Consider the following 26566-nt stretch of genomic DNA (forward strand, 5'->3'; position numbering starts at 1 on the left):
AGAAGGTTTCTGGGGAGGGCTGCCTTATTTCATCCACCACGGTAAGACACTTTCCCACACCACTCCAGTATTAACTCTTCTGGCATCATTTGCAGCACACAGCACTGCAGCATAAGGACCAGGTCTGTACCCAGACGCATGTAGCATCTGCTCCCTTTCCACCTCATTTACCCTCAGGAGAGTGATACTGCATATGGTCACCTAGGGGAAACGGGGGAAGTTTTAAATGCTAGCTCTTAAACTGCAAGCAGTTCAACAAGTAATCTGCCCGTTTGGTGAATTCTGGGTCACACAACCACACTTTCCCGAGCGTGCCCTGGTTGTGGTTGGAAGGGATCACGGCGTATTGCAGCCAGCATTTAAAAGGGGGAGGGGGGCATGACACTTCCTGTTTGTCTCTGTTCCACCCCAGCCCGGTGCCGTTTTTGTAATAAACTATTTGGGGGGCTTTATGCTGGTGCCTGTTCTCAAGCACCATCCAAGTTGCTAGGGAAAAGGGGGCTTTTCTGAGGTTGGAACCATTGATCCCAAGGATGTCTTCGCAAAAGCTGCAGTACAAGACCTCTCACCCATGCCTTGTGGCCTTACTTACCATGGCTGTAGCAGCAAACCAACTCTTGCAGTAGCCTGCGGTTGTGATTATGTTGTGGCTTGCACGGGAGTGCATTGAGGGGTGTTTCTTTAATAAAAAGAATTAACCTTGTACCAGAAACAATGTATGCACTGTTGATGTTACCCTTGTGTTTTGTATTCTTTATAGCTGAAACCTTGTCCGTAGGTGCATCCTCCACACCGGGACAGAGACTTTCCCAGATTAGAAGGTGGAAAAAGATGACTCGAGAGGACATGGTGAATGAGTTAATGTGCGCCTCAGAGAATGACAAGATGGAGCTCAGCATCTGGAGTATTACACTGTCCGACAGCCCACACAAAGACAGGAGAACATGTGGGGAACACGAGTGTGACACGCAGGAAGAGATGGTGTGGATTATGAGGGAACAAACAGACCTGTTGAGGCATCTGGTTGAGGTTCAAGAAAGGCAGCTGGATGCTAGATTCCCTCTGCAGCCTATGGTGAACTTGTTGCCAAGTTCCACATCCTCCTCTCCCAGATGTACTAGGATGCAGGGACAGGGGGAAAGATGAGGGGTTGGCGTTGGGGTGAAATGTGGTATAATTGCACTCAACTCCAGGGGAGGGTACACGGACCAAAAAGTGTTATGCTTAAACAGAGCACACAAGATCTTTTTATACGGGAAAAGGCAACACGCCGCATTTATTGAGAATGCATCAATTAGCATATGCTTTTCAGTCACACCCACACCCACCATGCACACAGTCCCACCAGTCAATGTTTATAGTTACCAGTCCAGAGTCTGGATCAATCTAATGGCCAGCCAGATTAGTCGCAGAGGGGAGCTGGGCTCTGTCGGTCACGATCCAATGCTCCTGGCGTTGTGGCAAGACGAACCCAAAGTCCCATGGCAAAGCACCCTGTTCTTATAGGCTTTCTTCTCCATGGAAGTCTATGGATTTTGCTGTGTCAGTTTGTGACCGGTTACTCCTTAATTGGTGTTATCTTTTGATGGCCCAAAACACCTCCAAGAGGGTCATCCTGTCTGGTTTCGATTTAATCAATTATCTTGTGTTTTAAGTGTGCCAGCCTTCACCTCAGGGTCGTCAGTCTGACCTCCTCAACCATAGATGCGTGTTGATGGTTCTCTGAGTCTCTTCAGTTTCTTCACTCCTCCTCCCGTGGCAATCTGACTTCAAAAATGGCCTTCACACCTTATCTTTCCCTAATGCATACATTCCTCATTCACACAAACAGTTCTTTGCAGAGACCTTCAAAAGGTAACAAATAGCAGTGTTTTTTGTTGAGCAAGAAAGGCTTCATAAATTAGACCTTACTAAATCTTGTGACTGTCCTTTGCCACATTGAGGCCTGGGCCTCCAAAATTCCTCTAATCTAATTAACATAGACACAGACAAAATCCTGTCTGTTACTAACAAGGCAGAAAAAGAAAATGGCTAATACTAGTATCCACTATCCTATTCATTTATTCTAATACCTTAATTCTTACTATAAAACATACACTGTATATAGCCAAAACATAACCAATTATACAGCACAGTACCCATGGTACAACAAAAGCGCTCATTCCCACACCTTTGATTGTTATTGTAGTGCAATTGTAAGCTAGCTGTCCTTGTTTCTACCCCCGTGCCTCCCCCCCCAGTGTTATCAGCCCTTTTGCCCCAAGTTATCTTACTTTTCGTTGCTGTCTCTGTTTGTGAGCATAATAAAACTTAATGGATTGAGGAGAAAAGGCTCTTTATTCATTCCGCACACAGTGGTTAGTGGGGGTGGAGTTTACAGGGAAGTACATTAAATGAAGGGGAGAGCTTGGTAAGGAACAATACACATAAGTGTCACATTACTGTGGATCATTGCTGAAACGAGTTTTCAAAGCCTCATGGAGATGCAGTGCCCCTTGATGTGCTCTTCTGATTGCCCTGGTATCTGGCTGCTCAAAATTGGCTGTAGGCAATCTGCCTCAATGCCTCACCCCGCTGGAAACTTTTCTCCCTTTGTTTCACAGATATTATGGAGCACACAGCAGGCAGCAATAACAATGGGGATATTGCTTTCACTGAGGTCTAACCTAGTAAGCAAACAATGCCAGCAGGCTTTTAAACATCCAAAGGCGCATTCCACCACCATTCTGCACTTGCTCAGCCTATAGTTGAAACGGTCTTTACTGCTGTCCAAGCTGCCTGTGTACGGCTTCATGAGCCATGGGAGCAAGGGGTAGGCTGGGTCTCCCAGGATCACAATTGGCATTTCAACATCACCAATGGTTATTTTGCAGTCTGGAAAGAAAGTCCCTGCTTGCAGCTTTCTGAATGGACCAGGGTTCCTAAAGATGCGCACGTCATGCACCTTTCCCAATCATCTCACTCTGATGTTGATGAAATGGCCCCTGTGATCCACCAGCACTTGCAATACCATTGAGATGTACCCCTTTTGGTTTATGTCCTCTTTAGCAAGGTGGTCTGGTGCCAAGATAGGGTTATGCTTTCCATCTGTTGCCCCACAGCAATTAGGGAACCTACTTGCGGCAAAACCATCCACTATGAGCTGCACATTTCCCAGAGTCACTATCCTTTTTAGCAGAAGTCTATTTATTGCTCTGGCAACTTGGATCACAACAGACCCCACAGTAGATTTACTCTCTCTGAATTGATTCCCACTGACTGGTAGCAGTCTGGTGTTGTAAGCTTCCACAGAGCTATCACCACTCACTTCTCAACTGTCAGAGCAGCTCTCATTTTAGTATTGCTGCGCATCAGGGCTGGGGAAAGATCTCCACACAGTTCCCTAAAAGCGTCCTTATGCATTTGAAAATTCTGCAGCTGCTGTTTGTCATCCCATAGCCGCATAACTATGTGGTCCCACCAGTCGGTGCTTGTTTCCCAGGCCCAGAGCGGCTCTCCACCATGTCAAAGTGATGCGTGACTGTTGCCAGCATCTGCAAATTGCTCCACTCCATGGCTTCCAGCAGGGCTGCTTGCATGGCATCACATTGTTCTGCGCAGCGGCTCCTGCTTTGGCTGAGTAAATACTGCAGGATAAGGCGTGAGGTGTTTGTAAAGCTCACAACAACAGTGTACAGCCGAGCGGGGTCCATGCTTGCTGTGCTGTGGCGTCTGCAGGAGTAATCCAGGCTTAGGAAGAAGGGCACGAAAAAGGCTTGGTTTCTTTGCCATTGATTTCAGGGAGGTTAGTGTATCATGGGTGGCTAACGCCATGTTCCCATAAGCATCCGTGCAAATGTTTTGGTCCCATGAGGCATTGCAAGCCTAATCCAACATTCCACTCACCTCCATGCATTGTGGGATAGCTACCTACAGTGCAGCGCTCCGTGTGTCGATGCAAGCCCTGCTAGTGAGGATGTAGTCTGCCGACACAATGAGCTTAATGGGGACATGCAAGATCGAGTTGCTTAAATTGGAGGCTTAGTGTTGACTTACGTAAAATCAACCTAAATTTGTAGTGTAGACATACCCTAACTTGCTGTCTAATATACCTCATGGGACCGGAATCCCAGGGGAGCGAGCTGAGACCACTCAGTTAGGGTGAAATGCAAAGAATCGGGAAGGCAATCTGCAAAGCTGGTGGATATTCCAATACTTAGATTTACCAAGCCAACACACAACAGCTTGTATTATACCTCACTGGTTACTCAGAAGTCAACAACACAGTTCCCTTAAAGTAACCCAGCCTCAGGCCTCCACCAAGACACCCAAGTCAAAAATGATGAGGAATACTGAAAATCTTATTCATCATATAAAAAAGATTCTACCAATCCCAAAGGATCGGATACATTACCTCCCAGGTTAATGAATATTTCAGATCTTACCCAAATACATGCTTACAGCCAATTCTTATTAACTAAACTAAAATTTATTAAAAAAGAAAAGAGGAGAGTATAGATTAAAAGGTCATTAAAAGTATACATACAGACATAAGTACAATCTTGAGATTCAGATACACAGCAGAGATGGAGTACTTGTGGCACTTAGAGAAGAACCAATTTATTTGAGCATAAGCTTTCATGAGCTACAGCTCACTTCATCGGATGCATCCTTAAGCTTATGCTCAAATAAATTGGTTAGTCTCTAAGGTGCCACAAGTACTCCTTTTCTTTTTGCGAATACAGACTAACACGGCTGTTACTCTGAAACATGACAGCAGAGATGGTGAGCTTTGTAGATGCAAAGAGTGCTTTCAGAAATAGTTCATAGGTTATAGTCCAATGTTTGTATTCAGGGTGGGCCAGTCAGAACTGGGATCTCAGTCCTTGTGGCTTAGGCTTCCCCTGCATGAAACCTCAAGCGGATCTGAGATGACAGGATCAGGAACCAAGCCATTTTTTATACAGTTTCAGGCCTTCTTTGACAGCTCAGAGTCCTTCCGCGAACAATAGACATTCATGGGAACTTTGAAGTGGACCCATTTCCTAAGCATTGCCAGTAATTATTCACACAGATCAACATAAGGCAATTGCCTGTTTTTCCACCATTCGCAGATGATTTGCTATACATTTCAAAGAGAGATGAATACAGTGATATCCTATGTTTACAGTTCATTTAAATGTTAAAATGTCCCTTTGATCTCTGAATTAACAGAATACAGCATAGACAGGGACTATTTGATTACATTGTTGACCTCTACCAATATATATGTAAACACACAAAAACACAAGCATTATCTACCCATGTGTTTTTAAGGGTTGAATTTGAGTCATTTTTCCTTCAGGATGCTTAACCCTTTCTGGTCATGCGTCACGCCTCATAAACAGAGAATCACTGTTATCTTTATAAACTGTTATTAGAAGTACCATAACTCTTAGACACCAGGGCTACATTGTGCTAGGCACTGTACAAACACATAATAAAGATACAGCCCCTGTCTGCTATCCTAATATTCCTAGCCTAAATGTTTCTCTTCCCAATTCCATCCCATTTCTCCTAAAGCGCTTATGCCTCTTGGTATTAGGGTTACCATATATCCAGGTTTTCCCAGACATTGCCTCTTTTTTGATCCTCTGTCTGGATGGATTTTTCAAATAAGAGGCGATATCTGGGGTTGTTGTTGTTTTGTTTTTTCAGAGCAGACGTTGCAGCTCAGAAGGATCCCTGACTGGTCTACTTCCTGATTGGTCCCTTCCCTGCATTCACATCTAACTTGTCCCTCGCAGCTGCCAGATCCTGCCTACCCAGCCCTGGGGAGGGGGAGAGCCCTGCAGGGAGGTGCTGATGGATGGCTTTCGCTGCATCTCTGGGTCTATGCCTAGCGCCATGACAAGGAGTGACACTGCCGCCACCTCAGGAGTGAAGCCCCCAATACCTCTCCAGCACCCCCCAGGTACCGCTCCCAGTACACACACATGCCTGCAGCACTCCCAAAATATCCCCTCTAGCACCCCCCCCAAATACTACCTCCCAATATACATACCCCTTCAGCATCCCCAAGAACCTGCTCCAGCTCCCCTTCCCCCACCCTCCAGCAGTGTCCCCTTTTTGGCAACCTGAAACATGGTAACTCTGCTTGGTACCATCCCAAGTAATTTCACTCCATGCTTAATGTTTAAGTCCTCCGAATATTTGAAGACTGTGATGCCTCCTCTTTGTTTTTAGCTGTACTTATTTAGTTCATATATCACCTATTCAGTCCCTAATCACTTCTGTTTTTCTCTGAACAAACTGACCTCCCCAACTGAACTCCCTCCAGTCGGTCATTACTTTTTTTTAACCCATAAATGCTATATGGAAACATAGGAATTGCCATATTGGATCAGAACCAAGGTCCACCTTACAAATAGGGTCACAGCAAAATTGAACAAGGCACTATTACCTCCCTGCTCACTCTGTGGTGTGATGATCCTGTATATGCATTGCTCCTTTTTGACATCATGCCACATGTAAACTCACATCTAGTTAGCTCCCCATGATTACATCTAGGTCTTTTTCAAGCATTATTGCTCTCCAGGTTTCAGTACCCTATTTCCTGCCAGCGTTTTAAATTATTTTCTCTAAGATCTATTAGGCTGTTTTGTTTCCCCAAAAGTGAATCTCCTATTCTTTTCTCCATATAATTGATTAGTCTGCCTGTGATTGTTAATAGTAATTACTGAGAAAAGGTAGGTGAAATAATATCTTTTATTGGACCAAATTTTTTTGCTGGAAGGGACAAACTTTGGAGCTTCACAGAGCTCTTTCTCAGGTCTGGATAAGGTAACCTGAGTGTCTAAGATCTCAGTCAATAGTAGTTACTGTCTGCAGTGTTGCCGTGTTGGTCCCAGGATATTAGAGAGATAAGGTGGGTGAGGTGATATCTTTTATTGGACCAACTTCTTACAGATAGCTCTTCTTTCCCAGACCTGAAGAAGAGGTCTGTGTAAGCTTGTCTCTGTCACCAACAGAATACAGATAAGGAACAAACAAAAAGTCCCTTTGCATCAAATGGAGTCTAGTACCTTAACATTTTAGCAGATTCTTTAACAATGCTAAATCTGCAACACTGTTTCCATTTAATTCCCCATTTCCTGTTTCTAGTGCCTTGGAAGCTGCAAGACGGTGTCATGAGGATAAACAATCACAAAGACTGATTCCACGAATCTCAAGGGCAGAGACCATATCTGCCTATGTGTATAAATTGCACCATGCACAATATGGCCCTGATCCTGACTGTGGACTCTGGGCACTGTTGTTATATAAATATTAAATTGTTTAGCACTAATTAGACTCATTAAGCTTGGAGAGATTCTGCTTTTCACTAAACAATGTCTCTATTGGTTAATTACCAGACCATTCAGTGGCCAAATTAGGGTCAGTAAATGTGATTTGCATTGAGTAGTTTGTATGATTCCACAAAGATAAACAATAAACCCTAACTGCCCTAAAGTGAAGTTGCAGTTTTCATACGAGACCAGAAAGTTCAAGGGAGACTGATGCATGCTGATTTGTTTATATGTAAATCAGTTTTTCTTAATTAGTTATGAATTTAAAATACCATATGCAGAGAACTTTCACTTCTAAATTGCTGAATTTTTTATTACATCAGGGCAGGAAGCCCTATACAAAAGTAGTTTGGACCATACTCCTTAAAATAACTCCATAATCCCCTTCTGAATTTGCAGCTCATGTTTTAGTCATCAAAACAAATACACTGCTCAATATTGTAGGCAATGATAACACCATGGTAAACACAGGAAATGCTTTATTAATATGATCTAAGCATTTAATTGCTCCCTTATAGTTTAATCTTATCTTTACACATTGAAGCAGTGCATATTGTACATTCCTGATCCTCAAAGGACAACTTTTCGTATGGCATTGTAAAATAAGACATTATCACCAGCAACCTGACAGGCCTGTAATGTTGCTTGTCAGTCGACAGGCTAGGAAGTTTGTTATAATTGTGAAAGGGATGTACAAAAGAAAAAGTCGTCATCTACCATGAATATAGAGTTCCCATCAAAAATGAAATATCAGAATCCAGTAAAGCCCAGAGCAAAAATTTCAATCTATACCTTCTATATTTCCTGCCAGGTTAAAACTTTGGAAACAAAATTTAAAGTTCTGAATATTAAAGGGACACTGTGAGATGTTTTAAACTCAATATTTAGGGGTTAGTGAAACACAGCTATAAGCCCTGTGGCCTATAAGCTCTCTGTTCCCATGTGTTGGTGAACAGAGAGAAGAAGGTCCACAGAGCTGCTTCATCTGCATACCCAGAACTCCAGATGGACAGAAGCTTCAGATGGGAAGAGGCTTTCTGTCACCATGTATTGGTGAATGGGGGGAAATACGATTGCAGAGTGAGCTTAATTTGCATATGCTTTCTACCCAGAATTCTTCAAGTGCCACTTTGGGAGTCACCATAACTCTTCGAAATTCAGAATTGGTTGGGTAGAGGAACTGACCCAGGGAGGAGGGGAAAGATTTGTTGTGTGTGGCAATGTCTCTCCTTAAGCATTCTATATGCTACTAGTTTGTAGAGAGAGCTCTTTAGTACAGCCCTAGAGGTGAGTGAACTCTGATTAAGCCTCTTTTACTCATCACTTATATAAAGCTGAAATAACTGTAGCTGCTTTAGGCAGTAGCTGGATAAGAATAGATAGCACTTTCTAAGAGGCTGGAGATAAGTCTACTTGAGTGTGCCTCAGGACTAATGGACCATGCTACCTATTGATGCTAAATGATGAGTGGGGTTTAGCAGATGGGGGAAAAGGGAAGTGATGTAATAAAGGATCATTTGCCAATTGGATGTTCACACTGATAGGTGAAGGACCAAGTTAACAATGCTGCCAAAGTTACCAAAGTGTTTTATTTATCATTCATTTAGAGATAGTGTTTCCTAAGATGATGCTGTATTCCTTTTCCCTATAACAAAGTTTTCCTTGTTTCATGTATAAACTCCGAGCTTGTGAGAGGAGGAGTATTGCTGATTAAGGGTACCAAGTAATCTCAGAAATTTTGGGTGGGGGCTCAAGCTGGTGGTGTTTGTAAGTTTTAAGAGGGATGCCTAGCTATTTGAATGTGGCCATTTTTGCTACTGCTAACCACCTGACAGAAAGGTTACACAATCTATTATAAAACCTGACCTCAATAGAAATATGGAGCCTGATCTAAAGACCATTGAATATCTACTCCTCTGCACTTTTCTGATAATGCCTGCCAAAATTAGTGCATCCCCCATCTTGTGTGTACAAACAGCAATTTGTGTTTGTGAACTAAGTTGGATGACTAATTATATGTAAACAGACTGGGGTTTTCCGTCACAGAAATGGAAGTCATCTTGGGACTAACTAAAAATATGGCACAAAGGATCTTACAAGCATATATGTTAAAAGGGGAGTCTGTGGTGTAGGGAGGGAAGACAGGGGAAGAGGCCTTTTTCAGTGGTGAAGGAAAGCTTAGAGTAGATTTCTTCCTTTCTGTGGAAGGGCTGCTATTTGTTCCTTCTGTGAGTTCTTCTGAGGAAGCTGCTCACATGGGAGGAGGAGTAGAGCAGGTGAAGAAACAGATTTATTGCTTTCCATCTGCCATGTTACTATTTCTCATGAGATTGATAGTTAACTAATCAGCCTCCTCTCAGTGCCTCTGAGTCAATCATATGCAAGGCAAACAGGTCTGATTGATCACTCAGCCCTGGCAACGGGGAGGTCAGCTGGGCTGATTTCTCAATGTGAATATGTTGGGTGCATAGGGAGAATTTGCAACTCAGTTTAATAGCTCCTGATTACTTTAATCTCTCCTCTTTTTGAATCTCCAGGTGACTAATCTGGTGGGTAATGTTTAGCCCTGAAATATGTTGTGGCAAGTTAAATTTATCCTCTAATCATTAACTCCTTGATTTCGTTACCAAATTTTTTATTGTTTTTGTTTAAAATGTCTTTGTTTTTGTTGAAATAGGCATGGAAAAAGAAGCATGTAGTAAAATGGACTGGTATCTTTAGATTCTATGCATTTTGTACAACAGGTTCCTTCAATAGTTCTGGTCTGACAGCCTGACTCAGCAGAATAGTTCTGCATCTTTCTAGATGATTCTAGAACCTCAGATCGGTCAGCTTTCTGCCTAGTCATACTGGTGACAGGTTCTAGGACCATCTATAAAGATGCAGAACTATTTTGCTGACTCAGCCTGGCAGCCAGAATGACTGTCACTTTGATAAAGGTACATGAAAACTCTGTAAGCAAAGAGCAACTGCTGCAATACTAGGTCCCAATCATTGGAGTGCTCATTTACGAATTTACGTATCATGGCCCCCAAAGTTCCATTAAACTTCTCCACCATGCCATTTGTTTGATGATGGTAAGGAGTGGCAACCAAGTGATTTACCCCATGAGCTTCCCAAAGGTTTTTCATAGTTCCTGCCAGGAAATTAGTCCCTGCATCTGTGAGGATGTCGGAGGGCCAACCTACCCTGGCAAAAATGTCTGCTAGTGCCTGGCACACACTTTTAGCCCTGGTGTTGCTTAGAGCTACTGCTTCCGGCCATCGGGTGGCAAAATCCATGAAAGTCAGTATGTACTGCTTTCCTCTGGGTGTCTTTTTCGGAAAAGGACCCAGAATATCCACAGCTACTCGCTGAAATGGAACTTCAATGATGGGGAGTGGCTGGAGAGGAGCTTTGACCTGGTCTTGGGGTTTTCCCACTCTTTGGCACACCTCACAAGACTGGACATAGGTAGAAACATCCTTGCCCATTCCCTCCCAGTGGAATGACCCCCCCAAACGGTCTTTGGTCCTGTTCACCCCAGCATGGCCACTAGGGTGATCATGGGCTAAGCTCAAGAGCTTGGCCCGGTATTTAGTTGGAACTACCAACTGTCTCTGAGGATGCCAGTCTTCCTGGTGTCCCCCAGAAAGAGTTTCCTGGTATAAAAGTCCTCTTTCTACAACAAACCTGGATCGATTAGAAGAGCTGAGAGGCGGTGGGTTGCTCCGTGCCGCCGTCCAAGCTCTCTGGAGGCTTTCATCTGCTTCCTGTTCGGTCTGGAACTGTTCCCTTGATGCTGGAGACATCAGTTCCTCATGGGATTGTGGACCTAGGCTTGGTCCCTCTGGAAGCGATATAGGGGATGGAGCTGTTTCTGTTGACTGTGAACCGCTCTCCGCTGGTGCACTATGTTGGGATTCAGGCTCCGGCTGAGCCTCTTGTGTAGGGTTATCGGCTGCTGCCAGTTCAGGTTCGGTGGGGCCCTCTGGTGTTGAGGTTGCAAGTACTGGATTCAGTGCTGACACGGGGTCTGGTGTTGGTTGTTCGGCTGGTTCCGGTTCTGGGACTGGTTCCGTCTGGGTCTCTGGGACTGGATCCACTACTGCTGTTGCAGACATTGGCCTGGGGTCCAGGTCCATCACCTCTGACTGGGTCCTGATAGAGGTCTCCCTGCCAACACTACAGAAAGAGGGATTCTAGATGGACTCCTCCTGAAGGTCGAAACAGCAGACTGGACTTCTACATAGAGTGCTTCCGCCGACGTGCACGGGCTGAAATTGTGGAAAAGCAGCATCACTTGCCCCATAACCTCAGCCATGCGGAACGCAATGCCATCCACAGCCTCAGAAACAACTCTGACATCATAATCAAAAAGGCTGACAAAGGAGGTGCTGTTGTCATCATGAATAGGTCGGAATATGAACAAGAGGCTGCTCGGCAGCTCTCCAACACGAGTTTCTACAAGCCATTACCCTATGATCCCACTGAGAGTTACCAAAAGCAACTACAGCATTTGCTCAAGAAACTTCCTGAAAAAGCACAAGATCAAATCCGCACAGACACACCCCTGGAACCCCGACCTGGGATATTCTATCTACTACCCAAGATCCATAAACCTGGAAATCCTGGGCGCCCCATCATCTCAGGCATTGGCACCCTGACAGCAGGATTGTCTGGCTATGTAGACTCCCTCCTCAGGCCCTACGCTACCAGCACTCCCAGCTACCTTCGAGACACCACTGACTTCCTGAGGAAACTTCAATCCATCGGTGATCTTCCTGATAACACCATCCTGGCTACTATGGATGTAGAAGCCCTCTACACCAACATTCCACACAAAGATGGACTACAAGCCGTCAAGAACACTATCCCCGATAATGTCACGGCTAACCTGGTGGCTGAACTTTGTGACTTTGTCCTTACCCATAACTATTTCACATTTGGGGACAATGTATACCTTCAGATCAGCGGCACTGCTATGGGTACCCGCATGGCCCCACAGTATGCCAACATTTTTATGGCTGATTTAGAACAACGCTTCCTCAGCTCTCGTCCCCTAAAGCCCCTACTCTACTTGCGCTATATTGATGACATCTTCATCATCTGGACCCATGGAAAAGAAGCCCTTGAGGAATTCCACCATGATTTCAACAATTTCCATCCCACCACCAACCTCAGCCTGGTCCAGTCCACACAAGAGATCCACTTCCTGGACACTACAGTGCTAATAAACAATGGCCACATAAACACCACCCTATACCGTAAACCTACTGACCGCTATTCCTACCTGCATGCCTCCAGCTTTCACCCTGACCACACCACACGATCCATCGTCTACAGCCAAGCTCTGCGATACAACCGCATTTGCTCCAACCCCTCAGACAGAGACAAACACCTACAAGATCTCTGTCAAGCTTTCTTACAACTACAATACCCACCTGCAGAAGTAAAGAAACAGATTGATAGAGCCAGAAGAGTTCCCAGAAGTTACCTACTACAGGACAGGCCTAACAAAGAAAATAACAGAACGCCACTAGCCGTCACCTTCAGCCCCCAACTAAAACCCCTCCAACGCATTATTAAGGATCTACAACCTATCCTAAAGGATGACCCAACACTCTCACAAGTCTTGGGAGACAGGCCAGTCCTTGCCTACAGACAGCCCCGCAACCTGAAGCAAATACTCACCAACAACCACATACCACACAACAGAACCACTAACCCAGGAACTTATCCTTGCAACAAAGCCCGTTGCCAATTGTGCCCACATATCTATTCAGGGGACACCATCACAGGGCCTAATAACATCAGCCACACTATCAGAGGCTCGTTCACCTGCACATCCACCAATGTGATCTATGCCATCATGTGCCAGCAATGCCCCTCTGCCATGTACATTGGTCAAACTGGACAGTCTCTACGTAAAAGAATAAATGGACACAAATCAGATGTCAAGAATTATAACATTCATAAACCAGTCGGAGAACACTTCAATCTCTCTGGTCACGCAATCACAGACATGAAGGTCGCTATCTTAAAACAAAAAAACTTCAAATCCAGACTCCAGCGAGAAACTGCTGAATTGGAATTCATTTGCAAATTGGATACTATTAATTTAGGCTTAAATAGAGACTGGGAGTGGCTAAGTCATTATGCAAGGTAGCCTGTTTCCTCTTGTTTTTTCCTACCCCCCCCCCCAGATGTTCTGGTTTAACTTGGATTTAAACCTGGAGAATGGTCAGTTTAGATGAGCTATTACCAGCAGGAGAGTGAGTTTGTGTGTGTATGGGGGTGGGGGGGATGTGAGAAAACCTTGATCTATGCAGGAAATAGCCCGACTTGATTATGTAAAGAGTTGTCACTTTGGATGGGCTAGCACCAGCAGGAGAGTGAATTTGTGTGGGGGGGTGGAGGGTGAGAAAACCTGGATTTGTGCTGGAAATGTCCCACCTGTTGATCACTTTAGATAAGCTATTACCAGCAGGACAGTGGGGTGGGAGGAGGTATTGTTTCATGATTTCTGTGTGTATATAAAGTCTGCTGCAGTTTCCACGGTAAACATCTGATGAAGTGAGCTGTAGCTCACGAAAGCTCATGCTCAAATAAATTGGTTAGTCTCTAAGGTGCCACAAGTACTCCTTTTCTTTTTGCGAATACAGACTAACACGGCTGTTCCTCTGAAACCTGTCATTATGCAAGGCACTGCATTTAGCCGTATGGAGTGGAAATCTATCAACTGCATGAAGAAACTTGTACAGATACAGACAGACATCATCTTCCTTTCCAAATGCAAACAGATGGACATCGTACCAAAAGGACTGAAGGTCAAAAATCCATTACAATCTACATACCACACAGACTATGCTGACAGCTTGTGCCTCACGCTCTCAAAGAAACTGCGGAATCACCTGATCAAGATCCTCTACAGCAAACAGGGAAAGATTAAGAATGAGCTCTCAAAAATGGATACTCTCATAAAGAACCAACCTTCCACACAAACTTCCTCGTGGCTGGATTTTACTAAAACTAGACAAGCCATTTACAACGCACACTTTGCTTCTCTACAAAAGAAAAAAGACACTAAACTTTCTAAACTACTACATGCTACAAGGGGCCACAGCAATGGTTCCCTCACCCCACCTAGCAATATTGTTAACCTATCCAACTATACTCTCAGCCCAGCAGAAGCAGCTGTTCTATCTCGGGGCCTCTCCTTCTGCCCCTCCACCCCCACGAACATGATACAGTTCTGTGGTGACCTAGAATCCTATTTTCGACGTCTCCGTCTCAAGGAATATTTCCAAAATACCTCTGAACAACATACTAATCCACAGAGGTCTCCCTGCCAACACTACAGAAAGAGGGATTCTAGATGGACTCCTCCTGAAGGTCGAAACAGCAGACTGGACTTCTACATAGAGTGCTTCCGCCGACGTGCACGGGCTGAAATTGTGGAAAAGCAGCATCACTTGCCCCATAACCTCAGCCATGCGGAACGCAATGCCATCCACAGCCTCAGAAACAACTCTGACATCATAATCAAAAAGGCTGACAAAGGAGGTGCTGTTGTCATCATGAATAGGTCGGAATATGAACAAGAGGCTGCTCGGCAGCTCTCCAACACGAGTTTCTACAAGCCATTACCCTATGATCCCACTGAGAGTTACCAAAAGCAACTACAGCATTTGCTCAAGAAACTTCCTGAAAAAGCACAAGATCAAATCCGCACAGACACACCCCTGGAACCCCGACCTGGGATATTCTATCTACTACCCAAGATCCATAAACCTGGAAATCCTGGGCGCCCCATCATCTCAGGCATTGGCACCCTGACAGCAGGATTGTCTGGCTATGTAGACTCCCTCCTCAGGCCCTACGCTACCAGCACTCCCAGCTACCTTCGAGACACCACTGACTTCCTGAGGAAACTTCAATCCATCGGTGATCTTCCTGATAACACCATCCTGGCTACTATGGATGTAGAAGCCCTCTACACCAACATTCCACACAAAGATGGACTACAAGCCGTCAAGAACACTATCCCCGATAATGTCACGGCTAACCTGGTGGCTGAACTTTGTGACTTTGTCCTTACCCATAACTATTTCACATTTGGGGACAATGTATACCTTCAGATCAGCGGCACTGCTATGGGTACCCGCATGGCCCCACAGTATGCCAACATTTTTATGGCTGATTTAGAACAACGCTTCCTCAGCTCTCGTCCCCTAAAGCCCCTACTCTACTTGCGCTATATTGATGACATCTTCATCATCTGGACCCATGGAAAAGAAGCCCTTGAGGAATTCCACCATGATTTCAACAATTTCCATCCCACCACCAACCTCAGCCTGGTCCAGTCCACACAAGAGATCCACTTCCTGGACACTACAGTGCTAATAAACAATGGCCACATAAACACCACCCTATACCGTAAACCTACTGACCGCTATTCCTACCTGCATGCCTCCAGCTTTCACCCTGACCACACCACACGATCCATCGTCTACAGCCAAGCTCTGCGATACAACCGCATTTGCTCCAACCCCTCAGACAGAGACAAACACCTACAAGATCTCTGTCAAGCTTTCTTACAACTACAATACCCACCTGCAGAAGTAAAGAAACAGATTGATAGAGCCAGAAGAGTTCCCAGAAGTTACCTACTACAGGACAGGCCTAACAAAGAAAATAACAGAACGCCACTAGCCGTCACCTTCAGCCCCCAACTAAAACCCCTCCAACGCATTATTAAGGATCTACAACCTATCCTAAAGGATGACCCAACACTCTCACAAGTCTTGGGAGACAGGCCAGTCCTTGCCTACAGACAGCCCCGCAACCTGAAGCAAATACTCACCAACAACCACATACCACACAACAGAACCACTAACCCAGGAACTTATCCTTGCAACAAAGCCCGTTGCCAATTGTGCCCACATATCTATTCAGGGGACACCATCACAGGGCCTAATAACATCAGCCACACTATCAGAGGCTCGTTCACCTGCACATCCACCAATGTGATCTATGCCATCATGTGCCAGCAATGCCCCTCTGCCATGTACATTGGTCAAACTGGACAGTCTCTACGTAAAAGAATAAATGGACACAAATCAGATGTCAAGAATTATAACATTCATAAACCAGTCGGAGAACACTTCAATCTCTCTGGTCACGCAATCACAGACATGAAGGTCGCTATCTTAAAACAAAAAAACTTCAAATCCAGACTCCAGCGAGAAACTGCTGAATTGGAATTCATTTGCAAATTGGATACTATTAATTTAGGCTTAAATAGAGACTGGGAGTGGCTAAGTCATTATGCAAGGTAGCCTGTTTCCTCTTGTTTTTTCCTACCCCCCCCCCCAGATGTTCTGGTTTAACTTGGATTTAAACCTGGAGAATGGTCAGTTTAGATGAGCTATTACCAGCAGGAGAGTGAGTTTGTGTGTGTATGGGGGTGGGGGGGATGTGAGAAAACCTTGATCTATGCAGGAAATAGCCCGACTTGATTATGTAAAGAGTTGTCACTTTGGATGGGCTAGCACCAGCAGGAGAGTGAATTTGTGTGGGGGGGTGGAGGGTGAGAAAACCTGGATTTGTGCTGGAAATGTCCCACCTGTTGATCACTTTAGATAAGCTATTACCAGCAGGACAGTGGGGTGGGAGGAGGTATTGTTTCATGATTTCTGTGTGTATATAAAGTCTGCTGCAGTTTCCACGGTAAACATCTGATGAAGTGAGCTGTAGCTCACGAAAGCTCATGCTCAAATAAATTGGTTAGTCTCTAAGGTGCCACAAGTACTCCTTTTCTTTTTGCGAATACAGACTAACACGGCTGTTCCTCTGAAACCTGACATCCTTGTGACATTGTTGTACAAAACATGTAGACTCTCAAGAGAGCAGTCCATTTTACTACACCTTCTTTCCCTTATCTGTCTCAAAATGATGCCCAGGAAGAAGAACCAGCAGAGGGCTCCCAGAATTGTTGATGAGAACTAAATTAGAGACCCTAAAATCTATTAGCCACCTGCAAACACTTATGCAGGTGAGTGGGATGACTAATATTAGTAAAGTTACTGGCATTAGTGTTTGTACAATACATCCCAAATGAGCACGCTGGTGTTCAGAAAAACAATCACCAGGTAAAGTTTCCATTCTCCCTTCCTACTTTCTAAATTTAAAATATAATAATTAACTTTAAATATTGATGAGCGTGTTTCTTTCAGAAGATATTTTCTCTCCTACTTCCGTAAAACCCATTTCGAGGGTTACCTTAGAAATATTGCATTGAGTGAGAATTTTTTTTAAATAGATTTTAAATTATGTATGTGTTGGACTCTTAATCCACAGTTATCTTGCAAAAGCAGAATCACACAGAGCATTTGCTGTAACCAAAATATGCCCTAGGGCAATATCCTAAATTTAGAGCAGTAATACAATGTAGTCTGACCCTGGATAATTGTTTCAGGTGTTGTAAATATAAACTTATTGTGACGTTATCTGATTAAAATATGACCATATAGATCATTGTTGCAACCACTGTTATATATTTGCAACCAATCTTGTACAAAGGTTGTAAAGTAAAGTGTCTATTGGAAAGGCTATGATTTGCTGGTTATGATTATGCTATCTGTATGCATGTGTCATTTTTGTATTTGAAGTTATGAGTATTGGTTCTATACCTGGTTTTCAAATGTTTGCTCCTGGGGTAATGCCCACAAGGTATTTAGCCTGCACATCTTGAAGGGACTATTCAAATTGAGTGGCCCATCAAAAGAACATTTAATTCTCAATGGAAGATGCCCACCTACCCTGAATGGACTTTCCTGTGAATGTGCTATTTGAGTTATAGGTAATGGCTTATACTGTGACTAAGCGGAATCATGCATGGACATGTGACTTGCCCATGTGACTCAAAGGCCATCTTGTCACCTGTGATTTTCCACTAGCTGTGCTGAGGGCTTTGTTTGAAACAATGGGTTTCCTTCCACATGGCAGAAGCTATAAAAGGCCCTGGAAATGCCTCCATTTTGCCTCTTTCCTGCTCAAGCCTTTGGACTAACTAATGGGAGCATTCTAACCAAGGAATTGAGGACCTTCCAATAATTTGGAAGCAAACAGAGACTTGACTTAAGCCAGCAGTTTATTTCCTCACTGCTACAAGCCTGAACCAAGAACTTTGCAATTATTGTATATATTTGATTCCTTTAACTAATTTTAATCTTTCTTTCTTTCTTTCTTTCAATAAACCTTTAGATTTTAAATACTAAAAGATTGGCAACAGCATGATTTTTGGGTAAGATCTGAGTTGTATATTGACCTGGGTATGTGGCTGGTCCTTTGGAATCAGAAGAACACTTTGATTAAACTGGTTTTAAAGAACCACTTACTTTTAAGTCTAGTGTTTTTGGTGGAGATATAAGGTCTGGAATGCCTAAGGAAACTGCTTTTCTGACTTGTTGTTAGCCAGTGTGGTGAAACAGAAGTTTACTTTTGTTTCTGGTTTGGTATATCATGGGAGAATAACCACTAGTTTGGGGTGTGTCCGCCCTATTTCTCAGCAGATTATCCTGAATTTGGTATTCTGAGTTGTGACCAACAAAGGTACAGTTACACTTATATTGTCTCAGTATCAGCGTATGTCAGAGAAATTTTCACAAGATCCTGATATATCTGATACCAAATTGCAAAGAGTCTTTTTAATGCTATTTTCACCAGCATAGTTAAGTATTAGAACCTAATTTTGGGGGGTTGTATTGTTTGTTTCTTTTCAAATAAATACCATCAATACTGAAATCTGAATAGCACATTACCATGTGTCCTTACAGTTATTGAAACTGGCAATGAATTTCTTTATAGCTTATGCTTAAAGCTGACACTTCATTAATATTTCAATAATCTAAATGTGTCTTAGAGCAGTGGTGATTGATGTAAACAAACTGTCTTATGGACCACCAGCAGATTACCCTGACGGGCTGCAGGTTGTCCACCACTGTCTTAGAGTGTATCTATATCAAATCTTTCTTCTGGTCTATGACTTTAGGTGGAGCTGTTTTAATCCAGAGAAGTAGTTCTAATATGAGATGCTCGTAGCACCTAATTTCAGTAATTATCTGCTTTACATTTTTCAGTCCTAGGGTCCTGATTCTGCTCTCAATTACATTAGTTTTATATAGTACAGCTATGACTTTGGTGGAATAACTCCTGATTTACACTGGCCCAAAGGAGGTCCTAGAGGAGAACAATCTATATGGTAAAAATTTAAAATAACTAAAAAGCATCATTTCTTTGAGCCAGTCCAGCCCCTGTAAAGATTACAGTTGAGCACTTGGGAACGGTGAAAACAATATTAAAATTACTGTGCACTTGTTTCTCTATATGCCTCCTGGTTGGTTTTCTAATTTGAGAGGCCTACTGAGAAACTTAAGAACTCTCATCAGTTACTCTGATGATAAATTCATCAAGACACAGCTTTTGCAATACTTGGTTGTTTCTAATTGATTTATTTTGACGTAACTGAAATGAACCTAGAAATGTCTTTCCACTGGGAAATACAAGAGCAAAAAAGAACATGATGATAAAGAAGTCTTGAAGAAAGCTTTGTGAAGAGTCAGGTGATTCCAGAAACAGACGGGTAGAATGTTTCTCATTTCCTGCTTGTCCCATCTCAATATACTTCAACAAGTGAACCATATTTTATCATCAGCATCTCCCATCCAAGTACAGCAGTTTGCTCTGATCAGTGATCCTTTGCCTTTTATTGAGCTGAGCTTAAAGGATGATTAAAAAAAAATAGAGGAAAAAGCTAAGAATTTCTCTAGGGATGAATCATCTTAAAATACTTCAGCTTGGAACTGGCTTACTTGTTGAAGAAGTCTGCACACTTTTATCTGCCTTTATACACTTTGATAAAAGATACAGGAGAGGACCTCAGAATGAAATCAAGGATGGTAAATGTTATTTTTATATATAATAAAAAGAGATAATGGGTTTCTTTTGAATACAAGCTTGAACATTTACAAAGATTGTGCTTGGAGTAATAAAATTAAAGCCCTTGTTCTTAAGGATTGCTTAATTCTTGTCTATTCTTTATGTCACTCACATCAAAAGGCATAGCAGCCTTTATGAATTATTCTTCATATAATAGAAGTTATTCTTCTTTGCTTCCCATCCCTAAATAGTTGCTGATGTGACACAATCTCTCTTTCTATATGTGAACTGTAAATTACATATGGCATGGGCCTTAATTAACTGCTATATTATTAATGCAGACTCTCACAGACTATTTCTGAATTAGACTGTATGGTCTACATTTTCAAAAGTGGCAATTAACTGAAGTCCACTGATGTCATTTTGAATGGTGAGTACTCAGCAGCTCTGATCATTAGGATCTTACCTCCCTGGGGAAGAGACCATGTCTTCTGTACAGCTTTGAGCCTGCTGCATGTTCTCAGTATATAATACTCAACAATTCTGTAATGTGCTTTGAATTTCATCAAAGAAACATATTATACAATCACATAACATTAATAAAGCATAGGCCTTTTATATGTTGAATCAGACTGTAATGGACTAGTAGACCAGGCCTAATTTCACTAAGACTATGCTAGAAAAGGGTTGCTTGTATTAAAGCTGGGGGAAAATTCAGAAACCTTTTTAACTTAAAAATGCAGATTAGAATTGACTGAAACACCATGTGAATTCATGGTGAGTTTGCTGAATTGTTTCAGGTGGAAAAAATAAATCAACAAAACATAATTCTTTGAAATCCAATGTTGTGACTTTCCAACTTTGAAATGACTTTTTGTTTTTAATTTTGCCTCAGTTTTATTACATTTTTTAAAGAAGGTTTAAAAAAAAGTTGGAAACTAAACATTTAATTTTGGATTGAATTAAACATTTTGACAGGCCAAAATCATTTTTACTTTTTTTGGTTCATTAGATCTAGTATAGCTATCATAGTGTAAATGCAGCTTATACCAGCAAAAGAGTGCTTTTGCCAGCATAAGTTATATCAGTTTCTAGAACAAAATAAACTCTAGTGCCCAAAGAACTTTTTTTTGTTGGGATATCTATGTCAACACCAGGGCTTTTGCGAGTATAGAAATATCCTAATGTTGGCTAGGGCTGTGACCTTTTTTACTCTACCAGCAAAAGTTTTTCTAGTGTAGATCCTGCCCTTAGTTTTATTATCTTTGCTAAGTTACTAGTGCAAAATACTTCCAATCACAAACCTACTGCATATAACTTCAGTATCATTTGTTGGCCCTGCTGTTCAACTCTGTTTTTAATAGAGCCCAAGCAGTCCGCTGCCAAGGAGACCAAATTGTCTCTTTTCTAAACCTGTCATCTTCACATCAGCTTGAGGTCACTAGAAAGACAGCCCAAAGGAACTTGCATTGTGACTCTCTGACTCCACAGCTGACTTATTGATATACAGGAAAATTCAGCTTACCAAGGTTCCAGTATACAGCAGCACAAATATTTACTCAAAAGTGGAAAGCAAAATAATATATGAAGACTAAGCTTTCATTTTCTCTGCTTATCTATCTTCTATTAGAAAACTCCAGTAAAAAGCTTTTCTTCCATAAAGGACAGAGACAGTATAGCATTCTGATGGAAGGCTCTGCTTTTCTCCCCCGGTCAACTTAAAATCAGATGTGAATGTTCTTCTGATATTTATGGTATGTCATTGTCTGTGAAGTAAATCGCAACAGTCACCCAATAGACCACTTTTTAAAGATAATGTTATTTAGCACAAGAAACCTAAGATCATTTGCAGCAGACACAAAACAAAATTGTAGGAAATAGTTATTGCCCTATATTTATCCATTATAAAAGGGACATTTTATTAAGTAAATGGACAACTAAACTGACTGACTGTTTCTGTATACAAAGATGGCAGAAATCACTGCCGATAGATGCCAATGGTCTACTTTTTAGAGGTGCCAAGACTGAATCTTCCAGACGTTGATGGGAATTGTGGGTGCTCAGGATCTCTGAAAATCAGACCATTAATGCTTGATTCTGATAACGCTCATTTTGGTGTAAATCAGCAGCTATTACATAAGTGCCTCTGGAGGACACAATTGTACTGCCTCATATAATATTCACCTGCTCAAACTTGTTGAATGTCTTTGATCAGCAATTTAAATGTATATTCAGTATCAATTTGTATATCTTTATCAGTGATGATTTCAGTGGGGTTTTTGTATTTCATTTGAAAAGAATAAAATAGAATTATGAGTTTTCACAACCTGAGGCTTGAAATATTTTTATTCTATCAAAAAATCTATCAAAATCTGAGAGCAATTTCTCAACTATCATAGCCCTAGTCTGAGTCATACAACGTGCATATAATGGAAAGTTTAGAAGGAGTTACTTTTTATGTTTTTCAAGCTAAAGTGGAACTAGTTTCTTCGAGTGGGATTTGAATACTGGAGACAAAATGTCCCATCTCTGTTGTGTCTTGTCAGATTTATCAGGCTGGCTTTTGTTGGATTGATCCACTTTCATAGATAACATCTGAGACACAGACCTTTGAGATCCATATGGCAAAACCAATGACATTTCTTTTATTATCCACAGTCTTACTTGACTTTTTTTTTTTTCAATTATAGTTGGAAAAAACAGAAAATTACAGGACCAGAGAGGTGAAGCAGATTCCCTGGCAGACACTCTTATTTATTTTATGCAGGGTATTTTTCCCCTATCCTCTTTCCCATACACTCTCCCTTCTCACAGCTACTTCAGCTAGGAAAGTAATTATAGACAATACCAGAGAGCCTATAAACACTTCCAAAGCCAATTCTTGTTATAAATGAGCCTCTAGGAAGTCAGAAGCGTTGCAGTATTTTTTAACCCCGGACCTGGCTTAGATGTCAGGCCTAAAGACTTGATTCACAAAAAGACAGAACCCTTCCCCGGCTCCACCAAAATGTACCCAGATGACTGTATAGCAGTTTGCTTCAATATCTTTGTGGAATAAATCTGTATAGTGTGTAGTTTTTGAGTGCTTGCTACGTGTGTAAGGACAGGTTTCAGAGTAGCAGCCATGTTAGTCTGTATTCGCAAAAAGAAAGGGAGTACTTATGCTCAAATAAATTTGTTAGTCTCTAAGGTGCCACAAGTACTCCTTTTCTTTTTATGTGTGTAAGCACACTCACTGATTTCAGAAAATTACTCCTAAAATTCACATAGAAGACTGTGACAGACTTATGCCAACAGGATTTTTCTGTCTGTCCGTCCCCCCCCGTCCCCATCCCCGTCCCCCCCCTGTAATTTTAATTGCCATCTTCAAATTGTAATCCTAATGAAATTAGAAATCATGAAATGGGGGAGAGGGTTTAATTTTAAATTTACAAGGAATCATGGATCAGCACATTGTGTCAAAGCCTCTGGAATTCAAGAGGAGATAAAGAGAGTGGTTAGTTCTCTCTCACAGAAGCCCGTTGTGAACAATACACATTGTCCCCTTAACTTTCTCCAGCTGCTGGTAGAAATAAACACACCTTCGGTGCAATTAAGTGAGGCCAGTTTGATGCATGCTGAGCCAAGGGGTAAATACAAAATGTGGTCTTTTTAATTAAATCAACCAGGAGAGATTGTTAGAGGCTTGCTCAGGTGTCAAATTGGGGGAAAGTACTCTTCTAAGCTCTGCCCACAAACCAAGCTCCATCCAGCTGAAATGCCAAAATGAGACACTGCTTACATGGGGCTGTGCATATGTTGACTACATAATCATATGGGATCTGTGGGTGCCTCTGGACTTGACTGTTTTTGCAGGACATAAATATACTTGTGGGCTCTGCTGAGCTCTTCAGGCTAAGTTCCCCTGGTTGGGGCTCAGATGTCCTGCTGGTCTCTGTTGGCTCCATGGGCTTGGCTTTCTTAATTGGCGGGGAGGGGGAAGTAAGTAGTGGTTGTGATGGACTGATATGTCTGTATCAAAGACCTTCCCTTGACATTGTAACCACTATTTTATGAATGTGACTTGCAATTTGAGTTGTATAACTGTGACTGCCTAGAGATTGCAACAGTCTATAAACCACGTACCCCCAGCTCCTCAGCTTTTCCCCCCTATGACTAGAGAGGGGTTAAGGAGCAGTCCTAGGCCCAAGTGGTCCCACCCCACTGGACCTGTAAAGCCTGCACTAGCTGGGGAAGGAGTTTAAAAGAGAGCCAGGCAGCTCAGTAAGGGGGGAAATAGCAGATAAGATAGGGGGATGGACCTATCCCAAGAGCTCCTGACGAAAGGCATAATAGGAGTCCTTGCTGCAGGGAAAGGGGGTTTGCAAGTGGCAGCTTTCCCAGGTCCGAGCTTGTCTTTTAAGGATTCCTTCATTTAGATTGTTTGTGAGACTGTGACCATGCCCTGGTCTGGGAAAGTAAGTAGTAAGAAATGGCCAGGAGTGGCAGCCTCAGAACGTTGCTGGGTGCTTGACACTGCTGCCACCTGTAGGGCCCAAGGACAGAGCCTGAGGGTGGGCTCGGGCTCCTGTACCAACCACCCTCCCATGATGTGGGAACAAACTGTTCCCCCTGCCCCAGGTGGTTAGGGGGTATAGAGACATTGTAAGCCCCGAGGCAAGGGCAAGTAGCCCACAGGGGCCTGGCAGTGGGCTGAAGACTCTTCGTTGTGGGCACACTGGACATATATACATTGCTGGTTTCTGTTACCCTGGAAGGGGGTGGACTCAACTGGTGACCTGGCCAGACAGCCGGTCATTACCTACCAGAAGAGGAACTGCCGTAGCGCTGGAGTGACTCCTGGCAGGGGACACCGGAGATAGGGTGACCTAACTGCTAGGCAGCACCACCAGTAAGCTCAACCCTGTCCCAGTCACATAAGATTTCTTCTTGTGTTATCACTCCACCACCTAGCTTTGTAGTAATGCTGTTCCTGGAGAAACCTTCCCCCCGCCCCGTTTCCTAAATTGTGCTTGGGCCTTGTTATATCTACAGTACCTTTCAACTGCACTGTGTTCCAAGGCAGTTCTGCGTTAGTACATGCCCTTTGTATGTGTTTCCTCTAGCGTATCTGCTGTTGAATCTGTTAGTGCTCAGTAGGCAGTGCAAACAGGAGAGTATTTGAAACACAGTCCCAGTTTTAAAATGAATTCAAACCAGAGTCTGCCTCACTGTTGTATAAATGGCTCTGTCTGTTGGGGGTGGATCCTGGGCAGGGAAGATGGAGGCAGGACAAGGCATGCACCGAACAACTTTTGAAACTGGGCACTCCAACTTGTCCCTATAGACGTTGGAAACAGGACAATGGGTCCGGAATTGGAGATCTGGATCTGAATATCCTCTCGGCTCAGGGATGTTCAGATCTTGAATCCACAATTGGGATTGTATCTTTTGATAAGATTGAGAGCTAAACAGATATTGCTAGGTGTGATGAATTAGGATGAGAAACCTATGGCAGGAATGCTTTTTTCATCCCTACCTCATTACATGTGGACAACATTACAATGAAATGATGTGTTCTACCTTACTTAGCCAGTCATTAAGATTTGACTTTTTGTTCTGATCCTTGGAGCTAGGACAGAGGAAACTGCAGACAGGCATTTCCCCCAATACCACCACCCACGGATACAGTCCACCCTGCAAGGCACAGGTAGCATGTTTTTATAGCATATGAACACTAGTCTCCACAAAATGGTGTGGATGTCATGATTGGAATGGCAGAGTGATGATTTATCCCAAGGATCCTTTCTCCCACTGATATGCCCCACGGATCCTGTTTTAGGAGTTGATAGCATCGTAACTGCATGCCTGCTGCAACTGAACAAGATGATGGGCTGGATTGTTTCCACCTGTCAAGTTTTGCTCTCTTGGAAAAATATTTTTGTGGGTTTTTTGTCTAGATAACTCTCCTTTCAAAGAAAAACAATAAAGAGAGAACAAATAAATAGATTCTTCCAGTGGCAAAGAGATGCAGCTCATGGGAGCAAAGGTGGCACCTCTGCAATTGCAGGTCCTGGAGCTATCTTTGATACCGAAGATCGTGGGGCCACTCCAGGCCCTGGTGTTACTTAGAGCTGGCTCAGGGCTCCTTTCTGTTCCTTAATTTCTTGGTTTGTTTCCTCCTAAATTTAGCGTACACGATGGAGAGCTTTGCACAAGACAAAACTAGGCTTAATAGTACACAAGTACATGCTGTGTGTAGCAAATGGACTTACACAGCTCAGTTTTTCATTGTCCAGATCCCTGGGAGGTTAAAGCCAACTGAGTTAAAGCCAACTGAGCTCACATCTTTGGCTGTT

This window comes from Lepidochelys kempii, chromosome 10 (assembly GCF_965140265.1).
Source record: "Lepidochelys kempii isolate rLepKem1 chromosome 10, rLepKem1.hap2, whole genome shotgun sequence".
NCBI classification, from domain to species: Eukaryota; Metazoa; Chordata; order Testudines; family Cheloniidae; genus Lepidochelys; species Lepidochelys kempii.